Consider the following 16,763-nt stretch of genomic DNA (forward strand, 5'->3'; position numbering starts at 1 on the left):
CTGCTTTCCTCCCACGTGGGAAACCGCGTGCAATGGGAGGACCACAGCGTGGAAGTCTCCTGATAGGGCATTTCCTAGTCACGCCCGGGGCGCGGCCCCCAGCAGGTGTGACGCAGCTGACACAGGAAAGAGCGTCCAACAGACCTAGGGTTTCCTGGCGGCCACGGCTCCGGGCAGAGGGCGCTGGTCTCGCGGGGGCTGCCCACGTGGCCGGGGCTGGGGCTCGGGGATGGACGGGCCTCGGTCAGAATCTGTCCTGCATCCTGGGCTCTTCGCACGCGGCACCACCTGAGCGGGACCTTCTGTCTCAGCCCGAGGGTGTGCTCACTCGTAAAGTGAGGGAGGCGGCCGGCAAGGCTTGGGTAGAGGGTCGACCTATGAACCCGGAGGTCAGGGTTCGATTCCCGGTCAGGGCACATGCTGGGGTTGTGGGCTCCATCCCCAGTGTGGGGCGTGCAGCAGGCAGCCAATCCATGATTCTCTCTCATCATTGATGTTTCTATCTCTCTCCTCTACCTTCCTCTCTAACATCAATTAAATATATTTTAAAAAAAGACTCAAGTCAAACATTCTTGTAGTCAATGCCCAACGGTTTGTTGGGCAGCCGAGTGGGGGAGAGCCATGAAAAGGAGCATCCGTGTGCAGCATGGGGTGGGTTGGGGAGGGGGGGCTTGTGAGTAATGAGAGCAAGTGGCAGGAAGGGGCAGGAAGGCCAGTGTTTCCTCGTAGGATGGGGCTGGCATGCCGGCCTAGTCCCCCCGCCCCCCCATTTGTCTGCAGCTCCACCACGTGGCCGGGAAGTTGCAAAGCAGGACTAGGAGGGCCCGAAGCTGTGGGGTTAGAGGCTGTAGGACGGAAGCTTCTAGAGCCTTCAGGTGCAAAACCTGCAGAAAAGCCAGTCTAGCTTTTGCGCGTTGAAAGCTGCGTTTCGGTGCCATTGGGGGGCCCTGACGGGGTGAGCTGAGTCCCCAGCAGGTGGTGCTGAGGGGGTTCTACCTGCATGAAGCGACGTATAAACGCAAGCCCAAGTGTGCAGCTGCTTAATCACCATTCACTTATTTATTATTTACTTATTTAAATATTTTTTTATTGATTTCAGAGAGGAAGGGAGAGAGAGAGAGAAACATCCATGATGAGAGAATCATGGATCGGCTGCCTCCTGCACGCCCCCTACTGGGGATGGAGCCTGCAACCTGGGCGTGTGCCCTGACTGGGAATCGAACTGTAACCTCCTGGCTACCGAAGTTGTGATCAAGAAACAATGGTTTCTTTCTTAAAAACTACATGAGCTCATGGACCTAAAGCCAGGACAGAGTGGAGGGGCCGGGGGGCGCGATACACAGTACCCATGAGCAGATTTCTCTGTGGGGCGGCCGGGGTGTGGGCGGGGGGCGGGGGCCGGGCACGCCGCTCTGGGTGGGGGTGGCCGGGCTGGATGGATCCCTGGGTCTGGACTACGCACTGCTCTATGACGGGCAGCTTCACCGAGTAGTTCCCGCTGGCCTGGTGAGGGCAGATGGGGTGCCCAGAGGCCGGCCTGGTGAGGGCAGACGGGGTGCCCCACAAGGGAGGAGTTGGGCTGTGGGGACTCTCCCTCCTCATCCTGCCCTGCCCTGCCCTGGCTGAGCCTCCAGGACCCTCCACTTTGGGGGTCACCCTCCACTCCTGCCTGGGCCTCTGGGCTCACCAGTGACCTCCACACTGCACGCCGGCCTGGCCTGGACACCCCTTAGCCCTTCCCTCTCCTCCTGTGATCTTGGACTCGGTCCCCAGGCTCCTGGCTGCTGGGTCACTCTGGGGTGGAGGGTGGGGCAGCCCTTGTCCCCTGCAGCCAGGTGGCAGCCAGGGCGGCGGGCGTGGGGGGTGGGGGGGGACGGGGGGAGGGAGCGAGCCCTGCGTGTCCCAGGGCCCGGCCGGCAGGAAGCTTGCTCCACGAGGCAGCCCACGCTTCCTTTTCCTTAATGACCGTCCGACGCTCCCACTCGGTGTCCGCGTGCCAGGCCGCAGCCCCCTTCCTGCTGTTTACCCTCAGGTGTTTGTGAGCTGGTCCCGCTCAGTGACATTCGCACACTCAGCCGCCCAGCCTTTCCCAGGAAGATGGCGGGACATCTGGGGGACGGCCCCCTGGCCCCGAGCCGGAGGTCGGAGGTCGATGCAGGGAGAGGGGGTGTCCTGCCGGCCTGGCACTCGCCTGGCTGCAACCCGCCTCTCAGGCGTCCTCCCCTGGTGAGCAGGGCACAGGCACCAGCAGCCGACACACTGTTCAGCACAGACTTTGTGGTGTTTTAAAAATGTATTTTTATTGATTTCAGAGAGGAAGGGAGAGAGAGAGAAACATTAATCATGAGAGAATCATGGATCGGCTGCCTCCTGCGCGCCCCCCGCGGGGGATCGAGCCCACAACCGGGGCCTGTGCCCTGACGGGAATCAAACCATGACTCCCGTTCACAGGCTGATGCTCAGCCCCCGAGCCAGCGGCCGGGCCGGCCTGGGTGTTTTAGGGGGAGTTCTCTTGCAGGTGTTACCCCCCATCCACCTCGGTCCTCCGGCCGGACCTGCCCGGTGACCCTCCCTGCCCTGTCCTCGCCCAGGGCCTGTGATGCGGGGTGACTGTCAGGGGGTCTGGGGCTGGCTGTGTCCCCCGTGCCCGCGCCTCCACGCTGGGACTGCGGGACCTGGCGGGAGGGTGACCCCGAGGGAGGCACGTGGTCTCGGCAGCCTTGCCCCCCCCACCGCCACTCTCCCCTCGGCGGGATGGTGGTCTGGGGGCATGTGGGGGTCCCAGGCTGCCATCTGCCCCCAGGCTTGTAGAGTCCCCAGTGCCACGCTCAGTCCTGGTGAGTCACGTCTCTCCGCTCACCCAGTGACACTGGTTCCGGGAGCAGATGGGCCTGGACTCTTCTGTCTGGTTCCCTCTGAGGCGTGTGAGGACCAGCCGCTGGGACCTTCCCGCTTCCTGAGCTGTCACGGGCACACATGGTGTGCATTAGGCCCGGCCGGCATGGCTCAGGGGTTGATTATCGACCTATGAACCAGGAGGTCATGGTTCGATTCCCGGTCAGGACACAGGCCCGGGATGTGGGCTCCATCCCCAGGGTGGGGTGTGCAGGAGGCAGCCGATCCATGATTCTCTCTCATCATGGATGTTTCTCTCTCTCCCTCTCTCTTCCTCTGAAATCCATACAAATCCTATCTAATAAAAGAGTAATATGCAAATTGACCATCACTCCAACACACAAGATGGCTGCCCCCATGTGGACACAAGATGGCCACCACAAGATGGCCAGCAGGGGAGGGCAGTTGGGAGGGACCAGGCCTACAAGGGAGGGCAGTTGGGGGTGACCAGGCTGGCAGAGGAGGGAAGTTGGGGGGGACCAGGCCTGCAGGGGAGAGCAGTTGGGGGGGACCCAGGCCTGCAGGGGCGAGCAGTTGGGAGGGACCAGGCCTGCAGGGGCGAGCAGTTGGGAGGGACCAGGCCTGCAGGGGCGAGCAGTTGGGAGGGAGGGACCAGGCCTGCAGGGGCGAGCAGTTGGGGGTGACCAGGCCTGCAGGGGAGGGCAGTTAGGGATGACCAGGCCTGCAGGGGAGGGCAGTTAGGGGCAATCAGGCTGGAAGGGGAGCAGTTAGGCATCAATCAGGCTGGCAGGCAGAAGTAGTTAGGGGCAATCAGGAAGGCAGGCAAGTGAGCAGTTGGGAGCCAGCAGTCCTGGATTGTGAGAGGGATGTCTGACTGCCTGTTTAGGCCCGATCCTACCAGTCGGACATCCCTTTAGGGGTCCCAGATTGGAGAGGGTGCAGGCTGGGCCGAGGGACAGCCCCCGCTGTGCACGAATTTCGTGCCCCGGGCCTCTAGTCTATTATAAAAGGTAAGTATGTGATGGTGACAACACAGAGCAGATTGCCTGGCGATGGGGCCCCCTTTTCTCCCTTTGAAAGAACAGAGGTCGGAAAAGCGTCACAGGGCCTTCTCTAACGGTGTAGATTTCTTTAAAAGGTCTAATCGCAATAAAACACACACGACGTGGCATCCACCCCAGCCAGTGTGGTGGGCAGTGAAGGGCGTGCGGGCCAGCACGTGGCTCCGCCTCCATGGCTGGGTCCCGAAGAAACCCCGCCACACCACTGGAGGGGTGCTGGTCGCCCCTCTGCTCTTCACTGGAGTTCACCCCCCCCCCACCCCCGCCCTGCCCGTGCCTGGCGGGCCCACGCGATGGGCTTCCACTCTTGTCCCTTTTCCAGGGCACGAGGACCTGACTGAGCTCCAAACACTTTGCGTAGCCAGCGGCCACCGCGCTGCCCCGCCGGCTTTGCTGGGGACACAGGCGGGTACAGGGAGGGCCGGGAGGGGCCGGGAGGTCTGAGCCTCGCCCGCCCGGCGCTGTGCCCGCTGCTCCTCCTGTGCCCCTGCCGCTGTTCAGCAAGGGCACACGCAGCTCCGTTCCCCGTTCCCCAGATGCCCAGCTTCCTGACTGCCAGCCCACCCAGGTGCTCCCGCAGGCACCGGCCCTGGGCAGGCCTTTGTGAGGGGAACTGGGCCAAGGTCCCAGGCCCCGGGGCCTTTAAACTGGGGACGCGAGGCAGTGGGCCCTGAGAGCAACCCCCCTGCGGGATGAGACCAGTGGGTTAGAGAGCCGGCACACAGGTCGTGGGGGATGTCCTGGGGCGAAGCAGGCAGCCGGCGACTGGGGCGGGGGCGGGGGCGGGGAGAGGAGCTGAAACCCACCCATGGGGCGGGGGCGGGGGCAGGGAGAGGAGCTGAAACCCACCCAGACGGGCCTTTCCTGACCCGGGAGGGGGAGGCCTCGGCTGGGGTTGGAGCAGGTGCCGCAGTGGGCATAGAGGCCGCGGAGGAGGTGAAGTGTGGGCGCTGTCCTCTGGGGGGGCGGTGAAGCTCACATCCATCTGTACGGCAGGGACCCCGAGGCCCGAGGCCCGGCTAGCAGCACTGGACCAGCTCGGAACCTCCGACGGGCCTGGGCGTCACACCCCTTGGTCACTGGCCCGGCTGGAGCTGGGTGCAGAGGAGGCTGGAGCCGGTCAGAGACACTGGGCAGCCAGGTTTCCCTCTGACCCCCGCGTCCCCGCCCCGGGCGCCCCTCCGGAGGGCGGGCGGGCTGCAGGGCGTCCCACTCTCCCAGGCCTGGAGGCTCTGCTCCGCGTGTGGCAGCTGGCACCGCCCAGCGAGGGCGGAAGGAGGCCTGCAGGCCATCTGTCCTTCCCTCCCGCGGCCGCAGAGATGGACAGTGTGGTCCTACAGGGACATCCGTCCCTCGGGCCCTCAGCCTCCAGGAGGACGAGGAGAGGCCGCCTGCGGATTCTCGCTAAAGACAACACGTTTCTCCGGCACTTTCCTGGCAAGACCTTGGGTATTTTCCTTGGCCTGGCACCAGCACACAGCTCAGCTCGCCTGGAGGGGGAGGGAGTGAAGCTGTTAGCAATTCTCAGAGAAAAGAGGCGGGGGTGGGGGGAGCTCAAGCAAAACCCCAGGGCAAGGCATCTGAGGGGGAGGCCTGGTCCAGGCCCTGCCATGCCTCCTGGTCCCAATGCTTGCACCCCTGCCCCCCGGGCCTCCTCCACGGCCCCCCTGCCCCCCAGGCCTCCTCCCTGGCCCCCCTGCCCCCCAGGCCTCCACCCTGGCCCCCCTGCCCCCCAGGCCTCCTCCCTGGCCTCCCTGTGGATTGGCTGAGACCAGCACTGTCCCCTGTGGGGCTGCAGCCACCAGCTGATTGGTCGATCCCATGTGTTTGCAGGCTTGTTTCAAAGAGCCAATCCTGAGCCGCTGGGGTGAGTGTCCTGAGTGAAGGCTCTCTGATGCTTCTCCTATCGACTTTGTTTTCTTGGAGCAGTTTTAGGTTCACAGCAACGTGCAGGGGAAGGAGCAGAGGTCTCCCACATCCTGGGCCGGCCGCCATCACAGGGCCACACGGAGCCGTGTCCCTCCCCCACACCCTCTGGGCGCCACCTGCTCGCCCCTCCCCCACCCCATGGCAGCCCCGTCCCTGTCCCTGTCCCTGTCCCCATGGTTCTGTCTTTTCCAGGACGTCACACGGGGTGTGGCCTTTTCAGATGGGCCTCTGTCCCTTAGTCACATGCACTCAGGTTCCTCGATGGCGTTTCGCTCAAGAACTAACTTCTCGAGCTGAACAGCGTCCCGGGGCCCGGACCGGAGGCAGCGCGTCCCCGGCTGAAGGGGGTCCGGTTGCTTCCACGTCCTGGTCATTATGAGGGAAGCTGCCATGAACGTCCAGCTGCCGGGCTTTGTTTTTTTAAACATATTTGTATTGACTTCAGAGAGGAAGGCAGAGGGAGAGAGAAACATCCATGACGAGAGAGAACCACTCATCAGCTGCCTCCTGCACGCCCCCTACTGGGGATCGAGCCCACAACCCGGGCATGTGTCCTGACCGGGAATCGAACCCTGACCTCCTGGGTCATAGGTCAACACTTAACCACTGGGCCACGCCGGCGGGCCGTGTGCAGGTTTTTCTGTGGACACGGCTTTTCAGCCCTTTGAGTCAATACCAAGTGCAGGATTGAAGGGTGAGGGTAGGTTTGACTTGTCCGAGACGGCCCAGCTTCTCCCGAGGTGGCTGCACCCCGCTGTCCCCCGTCCTCGCCAGCACTGGGTGCCGCCACGCTCCAGGTTCGGGTGGTCCTGACAGGGGTGCGGCGCCGCCGCGTGGCTGTGGGTTTGCGTTTCCCCGCGGACACATGATGGGGTGTCTGCTCAGGCTGCTGTGCCCCGAGGCCTCTCCTCCCCCCGCAGCCCTGAGGCCCGGCCCTGGGGTGTCGGAGACAGTTCCTGAGGGCAGAGCCCGCGCTCCACCGGTCGGAGCTTGGCCCGAGGAGCCTGGCACAGCGGGGGACGCGCCGCGTCTGCTGTGGGACACGTCCTCCTGAGCCTTGAGCTCCCCGTCTGTGGGATGGGGAGAGGTTTTCCAAGTGGCAGATGGGCCAGCACACCGTCTACATCCACGTACACGCAGCCCAGGCCCGGGCACGTGGAAACGCGTACAGGAGATCAGCCGGTGGTGATGGTCGGTTACTCCATTTGCATCGTGGGAAGAGCTGGTCCCAGGACCCAGAGGAGAGCTGAGCCAGGACAGGGCCACGGAGAGGTGATGCCCGCCCCCCACCGGGTGCCTCTGGCTTTTTCTGAAATGGGTGCCTGGGGGTTTGGGAGCGAAACGTGGAAAAGGAAAGTGAAAAGAACCTGACCCCACCACGGTGGCCAAAACTCCAACTCCCACAGCGAGTTTGGCTGGAAAAACACGGTCACCGTGCACGGGGTAAATTTAGACGCAGAGAAGTTACCGCACGCTGGGCCTTCGCCCAGGAGCCACGCTGGACCGCGGCAAAGGGGTCAGCGTGGAAGCCGAGGTCCCGGGCCTGGCCCCGGCCTGGCCTCCTTCCTCACCGGCTCACGCAGACAATGACCGGCCTGGACCGGGCCCAGCGAGGCCTTGTTTAGCGCGCTTCCTGCCCGCTCCACCGGCACAAACAGCTATTCTGGGTTTGGGCTGCTGTCCAAGTTGGGCTCCATGACGGTAAACAAGTTTTTCTGGGGGAGTGAAACTTGAACCGGGCACCTCGCAAAACACTTTAAAACGGATTAAGTGGAGCGGGAGAGAGGCGCGTGTGGTTATGAAAACGTTCTCTGCTGCTTACGCTTGGCACGGGAGAGCGTTGGACCGTTTCCGGCCAATCATGAACGGTTCCCAGAGATCGGGGACTCTCTTCTGGAGACTAGCGGTAATTGCCCATCTTTTTTTGAGGATAAAAATGGAAAGTGAAAAGTTCAAGGAATCAATTAGCTGCTCGACTTTGCTGAGAAATTCAGCAGAATGTGCACAGTAAAGCCACAGGCTGAAGAGCGAGGGACGCGGGAATGGCTCCCCTGTCCCCCGTAAATCTGCTCGGTGCGGCCGGATCTCGACTTGGACACAATTCTCATGAGAACACAGTGTTCTCCACAGAGCCCCGCGCTCCCCGTGGGAACCGCGGGCTCGCAGGGCACCCGGGGTCACGCTGTGGTTTATTTGTTAAAATTCTCTCAGTCAGTGGATCACGGCCCGCTGACGGTGGGCAGGCCTCCCCGAGGACGAAGGAAAACACGGAGAGGCACGTCGGAGCCTGAACCAGAACCAGAACCGTAGCCTTTTCTTTCTTTTTTCCTGAAGGAAGCTCCATGCCAGCTGCTCCTGAAAGACCGCCGCTGGGGCAGTCAGCTATCTGCGGGGAAACGCAGGGGCACCGCCCTGCCAGGCCTGTGGCGCGTCCCGCCGTCCGGGCCACGCGGGTGTGCATGTGGATGTCCCAGAGCGGCCACCTGAGCACCCCCTCCCCCCCAGACTGAGGCTGAAAAGGCTGAGGATGGAGCCTCCAATAGGAGGCTGGGCACCTGGCTGGCGAGGGGCGTGAGCGCCACCTGCTGGCGCCCGGGCAGGGAGCCCCGCGCACGCGGGCAAGGGCAGCTTTGAGGGCATCGGGAGGGGATGAGGGAGACCACGTTAGCCTCAGCTCTGAAGGCAAAGGGCCCCCGGGGCCCGAGGCAGAGCCCGAGAGTGGTTTCACCGAGAGGAAGACGGCAAGGCCTTGCCCCTGAGCGCTCGCTGTCAGGGCGACCTGGGTCTCTCCGCAGGACCTGCTGTTTGCAACTTGGAATCACGAATTCAGTGGGAGAAGAAGGGAACAGGCCATGCTTTCGAACCCAAGGCGGGGTGAAGCCGGTTCAGCTTTGGGCGGTGGTTGTCAAACATCAAGGACAGAATCCTGAGGCTGCTATAGCCTCACCCAGCTCAGCCGGGACGGTGTCCTCCGAGCTCCGTGGTTTCGAGCAGTCCCACCGCTTCCTGGCTGCTGGGAAAGTATTGACCCCTAAGTTCCTTTTATTTTGAATATGTTTTTATTGATTTTTAGAGAGAGAGGGAGGTGGAGGGGGAGAGAGACAGAAACAGTGATGAGAGAGAATCACTGCTCGGCTGCCTCCTGCACCCCTCTCCCCCCGACCGGGAATCAAGCCCACACCCCTGAGCGCCCCCAGCTGGCTGAAACGCTCCGTCTTTTAAAGTGAGTGAGAGACAGATCGCCCCGCACGTGCAGTAGCCATGACACCTTCAGGCTTCCCGGCGCGGTGTTGGCGTGCTGGTGTTCTCCTAATCGCAGTGAACGAACACCCGAAGAGCAAACACACGTGTTGCTCATTCTGTTCCCGCCCCCCCCCTCCCCGTGCCGATGGGTAAACACGGCAGAGCCCCCCGTGGGCTGGAAGCCTGCCCACCGCGAACTCCAGCTGGAAGGATCGCGTTCCACCGAGGCTCAGACCCATTTATAATGGGAACGCTGGCGGCCGGGCGGTAACCACGGCTCTGCCACACGCATGTTTCTGTGTGGTCGGTCACGGGTTTCTCCATCGTAGTTTTCCACGGGAGAGTCCTCCCGAGAGTTCATTTGAGCCGGCATCGCCGTGTGGCCTGCCCAGGGCTTCAAGCTGAGATGGTCTGTGACTTTGACGGCCAGGACCCGCGGGGACATGCATCAGACCGACTCTGACAGATGGGTGGGTGGGGGTGGGGCGCGTTCAGGAGCCCCCACGGTCTCCCCGGTTTGTAACCACGGAACATGCCCCTGCTCGCTGTCTCAGCGGCTGCGTGAAGGAGAGAAGTGCGTGCTGCTCACAGGTCTTGGGGCGACAGCCACCCTGTGGGGCCTGGGACCCTGGTTTGGGCCCTCACCCCTCACATCAGGGCCGTCGGCCACTAGAAATGCTGTGGGACGTGGAATCCAATAGATTTTGTTATTTTTTATGGAGACTGTTATAGATGTCTCCCATTTCCCTCCTGCCCTCCCTCTCTTCAGCCGCCCCCCCACCCCTCTGTCTGGGTCCATGGCTCTGCACATGTGCATAAATGCTCTTTGGTAATCTCCGGCCCCCCGCCCCCGCCCCCGCCCCGCCATGTCTGTCCTTCCCCGCATTCATCCCTCTGGTCCTATTTTGCCCGTCAGTTTATTTGGTTCATTAGATTCCGCACCTGAGTGAGGTCGTGTGCTCTCTGTCTGTCTGTATTTTAAAGACAGCCACCAGACCAAGGCTGAAAGGAAAGTCCTCTCTTGGTGCGGAAAGACCTCCGTGCCGTCAGCATTCCGTGGAGAAGGGACCCACGGATTCGGGGGGAAGGTACCATCCTCCCGCCTGGCACGGCAGCCGCACCACGGGAAGCCAAGCCGACCGCCGCCACGTGGCAGGCTCCGCGCAGCGTGATCCGATGGGGCAGGCGTGGCCGTAGTGCCTCCAGAGGCCGCCCAGGCCCCTCCAAGCCTGTTCCCCAGGCCCGGGAGGCCTGTCAGCACCCCCTCTCTGCGTCAGCGCCCCCTCTCTGCGTCAGCGCCCCCTCTCTGCGTCAGCACCCCCTCTCTGCGTCAGCACCCCCTCTCTGCTAGGCCCCGGGCGGCCTGTCAGCGCCCCCTCTCTGCGTCAGCGCCCCCTCTCTGCTAGGCCCCGGGCGGCCTGTCGGCACCCCCTCTCTGCTAGGCCCCGGGCGGCCTGTCAGCACCCCCTCTCTGCGTCAGCGCCCCCTCTCTGCGTCAGCACCCCCTCTCTGCTAGGCCCCGGGCGGCCTGTCGACGCCCCCTCTCTGCTAGGCCCCGGGCGGCCTGTCGACGCCCCCTCTCTGCTAGGCCCCGGGCGGCCTGTCGGCGCCCCCTCTCTGCTCTGCCGGCAGCTGAGCGGGTGCAGCGCCAAGGGTCTGGGAGGCTGACCTGGGGAGTTGGGTTCCTCCTCTGGGCCCCCACGTGGCGCCCTGCTCAAGGGACTTCCTTTCTGGACCTCCGCTCAGGCTGGTGCTGCTGGGCGGTGCCCACCGGCCTCCCTGCAGGCTGAGGGGACACGGGTGGGGACCACGCCCAGCCCCTGCGGTGGGAACTGCAGACCCCCCCTAGGGGGAACGGCCCTGGGTGGTCAGGGCCCTCAGAGCCCCTTCCCTGCGTCCTGTGTAGGGGAGGGAGGAGCAGGGTCGGGGGGGGGGGCACGGGGGAGGGACCTCAATCAAACCCAGAAACGCAGCCGGGCGGGCGCGACACAGACACAGGGAAATGCCCCGGGGACAGCTGCCGGGACCGACACAGGTGAGGTCCGAGTTAGCTGCTGACTGGAGGGGGCAGGAGAGGCTGAGTACGCACTTGCCTGTGTTGATTGTAGAGACAGCGGGGAGAAGCACGGACCTGCTGCTCTGCTGGTTGACGGTCACTGGTTGACTCTTGCTGTGCCCGGAGCAGGGAGGGACCTGCAGGCGGTGGTGTGGGCCGACGCTCTGCCCCCTGAGCCGCCTGGCCAGGCCGTTTGGAAGCCCAGGCTGGTCTGCGGGCCCCTGAACAGCAAGCCCCTGCCTGCCTCGGCCTCTCTGTCGGTGGTGCTCAGTGCTCTGCACCTGCTACCGAATGAGGGGTGACTGCTGGCCTGGCCTGTTCGAGGGCGGGCAGGCAGGTGTGACAGAGCCAGCAGCCCCCATCGCCCCCGCCCCCCCGGGACACGCAGGCCTTGTATCGGGGCGGCCCTGCCGGGGCTGGATTGTGCCCCAGCTCCATGGTGCAGCCCTCACCCCTGACGTGATGGTATTTGGAGGGGGCTCCGGGAAGTGGTTCGATTTGGCTGAGGTCACGCGTGTGGGTCGAAGGATGGGATTAGCGCCCTTATAAGGTGAGACCCCAGGCCTGGCCGGTGTGGCTCAGTTGATAGGAGCTGTACAGCAAAGGGTCATGGGTTTGATCCCCAGTCAGGGCACAGTCAGGGTTCAGTCCTTGGTCGGGACATACAGGAGGCAGCCGATCGATAATTCTCTCACATCGATGTTTCTCTCTCTCCCGTCCTCTCTCTCTCAAATCAGTAAGCGTAGCCTCGGGTGAGAATTGAGGAAAACAAGAGAGACACGGAGAGCTCCGTTCCTGTCCCCATCCCGGGAGGACACGGGAGAAGGAGCCGAACCCCTGGCCCCTCAGTCCTGGCTCCGCCTCCAGCGCCGTGAGAAACCAATGCGGCTGTCTTCGGTATTCTGTGACGGCACGGTGCAGGGCTCAGCTCGACTTTCAAACCTCGGTGTCAGTGTCCCACAGCTTTTCACCCCACGGAACCCCAGGCCGCAGTACAAGAAGGGTCTCTGCCCTTTGGGACACACGGAGGGGCCCGGAGAGCATCGTGCCCGTCAGAGAAGACAAGTATCACAGGATCTCACTCACGTGGAATCGAATGAACAACATAAACTGAAGAACAAGTAGATCCAGAGACATGGACGCAGGGAACAGAGTGCGAATCGCAGGGGGAAGGCGGGGAGGGTGGGTGGGTGGGTGGGAAGGTACCAACCAGAGACCTCCAGGCCGTGGTCCCGACGGCCGTGGGGAGGCCTGGGGGCGGGCTAGAGGGGCGCGTGGGGGAGGGGACCTCTGTAATACTTCCCACAATAAAGATCGGGGAGATTGTCAGCCCTCTCCAGCCTCTGAGGGGCTCATTCACGTTGAGGAAGAGGGCACCAGAGGGCAGAGAGCTTGGGGTACACGCCTGGGCGGGGCACGGGGCATTGAGGAAGGCCCCCAGGAGGTGGTGGTTGAGTGGAGCTGGAGGACGAAAGGGGGGCGCAGGGTCTGTAGGCCTCAGGGAGAGAGCCGGGTTCCTGCTGGGGAGGGGGGAGGGAAGGAGCCGTGTCCCACAGTGGCTCAGCGGGAGGTGCCAGGAGGGTGGTTCTGCCGCAAACTCTCCTTCCGGTCCATCCACCGGCCTTTGCAGCAGAGGCTCTCAGCCCCGCCTTCCGGAATTGGCTGTGTGGTTGGCAACACAACGCAACACACAACACAATGCAACGCAACACAACACAACACCACACCACACAATGCAACGCAACACAAAACACAACACCACACCACGCAACACAACACAACGCACAACAGCACGCCATGCAACACAACACAACACCATGAAACACAACGCACTGCAACGGAACACCATGCAACGCAACACAACACACAACACAACACACCACACCACGCCATGCAACGCAACACAACACCACGCATTGCAACGCAACACCACGCCACGCAACACAACATGCAGCGCAATGCAATACAACACACAACACACCACACAACGCAATGCAACACAACACCACACCACGCCATGCAACGCAACACACCACCACGCAATGCAACACAACACCATGCAACGCAACACAACACCATGCAACGCAACACAATGCAACGCAACACCACGCAATGCAACACAACACAATACACCACACAACACAATGCAACACAGCACAACACTACACCACGCAACGCAACACAACACAACACAACACAACACCACGCAATAACACCATGCAACGCAACACAATGCAACACAACACAACACCATGCAACGCAACGCAATGCCACACAACACCATGAAATGCAACACAACGCCACACCACACATAACACAATTAGCTGGTGTTATGCGTTTGCAACTGCTCATAGCCTGAGAGCTGTGCAAGTTACTTGACACGGCCCCATGGGGTCCTGGGTATCGTCCCTGAACACAGAGGGGTTTGGAAAAGGTCAAAAGGGTCCCCAGCCCCCAGCCCCTCCCGTGTGTGTGTGTGTGTGTGTGTGTGTGTGTGTGTGTGGACTGTCTCCACTCGGCAGGTTGTGATGGGACATCCTCAGGGAAGGATTTGCAGAAACGAAGGAAACACTGACCCCGCTCTCCAGGGAAGAGCTAGGAAGAGGGGGAGCACGAGGGAGCGGGGCCTTCGTTCCTTCTCGCTGAACGAGCTTCCATCACAGGATCTCCGTCACCGTCACCGGAGGAAGCCTCGCAGGAGATGAGGGAATGGCGGAGAGGCCCAGGTGCTGAAGAGTGTCCTCGGGGTCTGACACGGACGAGGGAACCTCCGAGTGACGCTGCCTCCTTATGGAGCCGATGGTCCGCGTACATTTCTCATCCTCTTCCAGGAGGGCGAGGATCTTACCTCGATCCTCATAAAGGAATGCGGTTAGGACACTTCTTTAGGCCGGCCGGCTGGCGTGGCTCAGGGTTGAGCGTTGACCTATGAACCAGGAGGTCACGGGTTGATTCCCGGTCAGGACTCAATGCCCAGTAGGGGGTGTGCAGGAGGCAGCCAGCTGATGTTTCTCTCTCATCGGTGCTTCTATCTCTTTATCTCTCTCTCTTCCTCTTTCTCTAAAAACCAATAAAAACGTATTTAAAATGAAAGAATGCTTCCTGAGAAGGAGCAATGCCAATCGCTCTCCAGGAGACGCCGGCTGTCACAAGACCCAGAAGAAACCAGGACTGTGTGTCCCCTGGGCTCCCTAGAAGCCCCCGCAAAACACGCCTATGCAGGGCCCTGCAGTTCACAGCAGAAGCAGGCCGCCTGCAGGGAGCCTCGTCCTCCTCCCGCTGCGCTGGCATCTCCTGCACCGTGTGGCACGTGGTGCCCACAGCGGACCTCAGACAACGCTGCCGCTCCCTCGTCTTCCAGCTGGCCGAGCGGGCCGGCGCTCCCAGGATGCAGGTGTCAGAAGTGGGATCTCTCCTCTCCTGGCACCCAGGGACCAGCTTGATTTCCCGCCTGCGGCCCCTCTGACCGACCGTGATGGGGTCGCAGGGAGAAGCAGGTCTCGGTCAGCAGCCTCCCCTCCCAGCTGCGCCCTGGGCCTGGGATCGAGTGATGTTGGCCACGGTGATAGGAAAGGGCTCCTATCGGCTGAGGGGACACGGGCGCAGGCCAGGAGGGTGGTTCTGCCGCAAACTCTCCTGGTCCATCCACTGGCCTTTGCAGCAGAGGCTCTCAGCCCCGCCCGTGCTGTTGTGCGTTGTGTTGTGTTGCGTGGCGTGGTATTGCGTTGCATTGCATTGCGTGGTGTGGTGTTGTATTTTGTGTTGCGTTGCATTGTGTGGTGTGGTGTTGTGTTGTGTTGCGTTGCATTGTGTTGTGTGTTGCGTTGTGTTGCCAACCACACAGCCAATCCACGGCTCATGGGACACGGGCGCGGGCTGCCTTTTCCAGGGTCTGCGGAGCTGCCCCCCCTTCTGGGTCCAAGGAGGGGGCCCTTTCCGCCGAGGCACTGAAGCCCCTGTGCTCCCCTCGCTGCTCACCTTTCCCTCTTTCTTGCACCCCGGACACAGCCCCCACCCCTCCCTGGCAGATGGCTTCTGGGCTTTGTCATCATTGTCGCTGTTGAAAGAGACGTAACTCGAGGTTTGCAAGGGGTCCCCTCAACACTCGGCACCTCCCTCTGAGGATGGGGCTCCTGGTGGCTCAGCCCCACCCAGGGCCACGTGGATCTTGGACACACTCCCTGTTTCAGGGCAAGCTTCACCCGCAGCCAGGGGTGGTGACTGGGGCAGGCGCCCCCTCACGCCCAGCCGCCTGGCTTTCCAGCCCAGGATCTGGGGGCCCCACTGCAGGCCAGGGGGTCTCCCAGGCTTGTTAGCTCAGAACCATCCCCGGGGCATGTGCCTGGGCTCTTGGGCCTCCCGCTGCTCGAGCAGGGGCCAGGGGAGAAGTCTCTTCCTCCGCTGCGTGCGCCCCGCAATGCCACAGGACTCCCCACGACATCCTTCCCGATGCTGTGGACTTGGGGCCAGCGAGGCCCTGCCTGGGGAAGAAGGAGAAAAGGACACGGGGCCGTGTTCTGCCAAGTCCGCCGCCTCTGGGGCTCGCGGAGTTCCGGGTTCTGGAGTTTAGAGTAAAAATCTACAATTTGGGATCCAAGACAGGACTGTCGTTAGAGCATCTGGACTGGCTACGTGGGGGCAGTTGACGTTGGCTCCAGCTTCCATAAGCTGCCAATGTTTCTAAACTTAAAAATGGAGTGACCATGTTTAAGTCCGAACTTTTGGAGGGTGGCTCAATTGAGCACTCTAGATGTGTGTGTGTGCGTGCGTATGTATGTGTGTGTGTGTGTGTGTGCGCGCGCACACATGTTGTGTATAGGAATGTTTGGTAGAAATGCTAACTTTACCTTCGAATACCTGGGTCAAATCCTCAGAACTCAGCTATCAGCGGGGTGGATGGGTCCCAGGCTGGGTGGCGGGGGTGGGGGGGTGGGGGAAGGACTAATGTCAACAACAAGCAGAGGTCAGACAGCCCTCGAACCCCAACCCAGGAGTTTCCATGAGCCGCACTTCCTCTGTGCACAAACATCTTAATCACATTGTTGTCGGGTAATGTATTTTGATCAGAAGTGTTGACTGGGCAGTAACTCCTCTCCCAGTGCGTTCCAGCAGCCTCCCACGCTGTTTCCAGTTTCCTGTTGGACTGGACCGCATGCCCGGGTTCAGGGCACTCACTGTAAACAGCATGAAGCCTGAAGTTGCTCAGGGAGCTTTGAGGGGCCAGGAGAGTCCAGGAGCGGTCGGGGGAGGGGGGACGGGCAGCCAGACCCCTGAGGCTTCTCTCCCAGAACTGGGTCGGGGACGAGGGTGGGAAGTGGCCAAGCCTCACGCAGGGGACTGGAGGCCGATTCCTCCACGACAGGGTTGGCTGTGCAGCGGGCCCGATCTCACCGTTCGTTCCTACCCTTCCTTCCGGAACCTGACCAGCCGCAGAGGGAGATGCTGTCACCGTTGACGATGAGCACCCAGGGCCGAGGAAGGATGAAGGTCCTGATCGCGCGGCCCTAAGGCACCATTCGGCGAGGCAGTGTCCCCGGGGCGCGCCCTTCTCTGGGTCTCGGTGGCGGCCCGGCTGGCATGCCGTAGGCGCTCAGTAAACGTTTGTCAGGGAGCTCGCG

At 62.1% G+C, this 16,763-nt stretch overlaps 1 non-coding gene across 1 annotated transcript; it reads left to right on the forward strand.

The window, feature by feature from the left end:
* The first annotated feature begins 11,175 nt into the window (after positions 1–11,175).
* Positions 11,176–11,253, forward strand: MIR9308 (microRNA mir-9308). The gene has a single exon (NR_129051.2). It is a non-coding gene; the product is annotated as a microRNA mir-9308 (primary transcript).
* The last annotated feature ends 5,510 nt before the right edge of the window (positions 11,254–16,763 follow it).

This window comes from Eptesicus fuscus, chromosome 8 (genome assembly GCF_027574615.1).
Source record: "Eptesicus fuscus isolate TK198812 chromosome 8, DD_ASM_mEF_20220401, whole genome shotgun sequence".
NCBI classification, from domain to species: Eukaryota; Metazoa; Chordata; class Mammalia; order Chiroptera; family Vespertilionidae; genus Eptesicus; species Eptesicus fuscus.